Source organism: Camelus dromedarius, chromosome 1 (assembly GCF_036321535.1).
Source record: "Camelus dromedarius isolate mCamDro1 chromosome 1, mCamDro1.pat, whole genome shotgun sequence".
Lineage (NCBI taxonomy): Eukaryota > Metazoa > Chordata > Mammalia > Artiodactyla > Camelidae > Camelus > Camelus dromedarius.
The window spans coordinates 33,905,377-33,907,382 of record NC_087436.1 but is presented as its reverse complement, the minus strand read 5'-3'; the positions used below and the strand labels follow the sequence as shown (position 1 = coordinate 33,907,382).

Here is a 2,006-nt window from a genome sequence, read left to right as displayed (position 1 = left end):
CAGCGAGCTGCAGCCCTAGCCTGTCCCTCCTATGGCCCCTGGCGACCAGGTGGAGGCCGTGCTGGCCGACGGGCCCAGGCCCCTGAGCCCCTGAGGGCGCCTGGGGCTGGCTGCTGATGCTGACCGCCCTGTGGTGCAAGGGTCGGTGTCCGGCATCCAGGACCCCTGCGGGGTGCTCTTTACGTCCATGCTGAAGACCTTCAGTTCCAAGGGCGGTGATAAGATGGTCTTCAAGACAGCATAGGTAAGTTCTCTACGCATGGGATGATTTCCTTTTGCTGCCCAGTAGCGTCTTCCCAGACATGTTTGGCTGTGGGACAACAGCTGTGGTGGGTGCCGCTGTTGGGTTTGTTGGACTCAGGTCCAGTTCTTTTGTGAGTTCTGTGGAGCCTCTGTACCTTACCTGTGGAATCGTGGTTGCTGTGGCTGCTCCTTTGCCTACCAGGCTTCACTGGTCATTTAGGGATGCTACTTCTAGAAGCGCCTTGGCCTGGTGAATGGCGTTGTCACCGCTGGCAGCAGTATCTTCACAATTTTGCTGTCTTTCCCTTTAAGGGTCTGACCGACAGCATGAGCCTCATTTATGCAGAGTGTCCTTTGCATCTTCCTGTTTGTTCTCTTTCTGGCTGGCTTTACTTACCGACCCCTTGCTTCCAGTACCAAAAGTTAAGACGGTAGACTCAAAGGGAGGCGACAAATTATCCCACTTTTCCAGGAGAGTTAAGTTCTCCAAAGAATGTTTTCAGTGTTGCCATATTCAGGGTGACAGCCTTTGCACTGTGGGCGGTTGAAATACCTCTTGCACTTTTTGGATACTTTGTGCCTTGTGTTCACTTGAGTTGGCTGTTCCTTGATCGAGTCACCTCAGAGGTGGAGGGGTGCTGATTATCCGCCACCCTGGGCCTGGACCAGAGTTTTCTTTGCCTTGCAAGTTTCCCCTTGGTTTTCTCAGTACTAAGAACAGAGGCAGTGTTGGACCATCCCAGCAATCAGAGCACTCTGCACAGCCATGGAGAGGACTCACAAGGAAACTGGCTAATGTGAATGAAACTATCGTGTAACCTGTTTCCAACTCCCATATCAACTCTTTCCGTCTCTAGTACATTGTGAATATGAGAAAACTGAATTGCCTTTCACAACCTGTGACAAGCAGAACATGGAATATACATAGTTTCATGCTCAATTTTGTTTCCTACAATAAACATGAAGCACAGCAGAAGAAAACAAAGACAAATGTATATACATTTATAGCAAGTTATATTTGATTAATAACATAAGTGCTACTGTAGGAAAATGGAAGAAAGCAAATTGCTTGATTTTTAGAGTTACGTATAAACTCTCTGAGACTTCTGATGGATCATCAGTGTCCTGAGAAAGCCCTGAAGACTTAGCGTGTTGGCTGTTCCTTCTCTCGTTTTTTTTCCCCCCAGCTATACCTGTACTGTTTTTATTTATTTCTTTTTTTTAATTGAAGTATAGTTGATTTATAATATTGTATTAGTTTTAACATAATGATTCAATATTCTTACAGATTATACTCTAAAGTGATTACAGAATATTGGCTCTATTCCCTGTGCTGTGCAATATATCCTTGTAGCTTGTTTATTTTATACATAGTAGTTTGTGCCTTTGATGCCCTACCTCCCCCCTGCCCCATCTTGCCTCTCCCTCTTCCCTCTCACCACTGGTGACCACTAGTTTGTTCTCTGTATCTGTTTTTCTTTCTTATTGATGTGTAAATTTCACCAGGTTTTTTGTTTTGTTTTATTTTTAAATGTCTCAGGTTTTGTTAAAATATACTTTTGAATAATTTCAAAATTTAACTGTAATATGGATATTTGCTTAGCCCTCAAGTCCTTGGATTAATATCAAATTAAAGTTCATTAAAGTTTGAGAAAACTAAATTTAGCTTATAAGGGTCTTATGATTCTTGTATCAACTAGAAAATAAATTATTATGATAGAGAAAAAAACAAAATAAATATTAAACTGCTTATAAGTGATACA

At 43.0% G+C, this 2,006-nt stretch overlaps 1 pseudogene; it reads left to right on the top strand.

Moving 5' to 3' along the window:
- The first annotated feature begins 302 nt into the window (after positions 1–302).
- Positions 303–885, top strand: LOC105087093 (monocarboxylate transporter 10-like; annotated as a pseudogene).
- Positions 886–2,006: the final 1,121 nt, after the last annotated feature.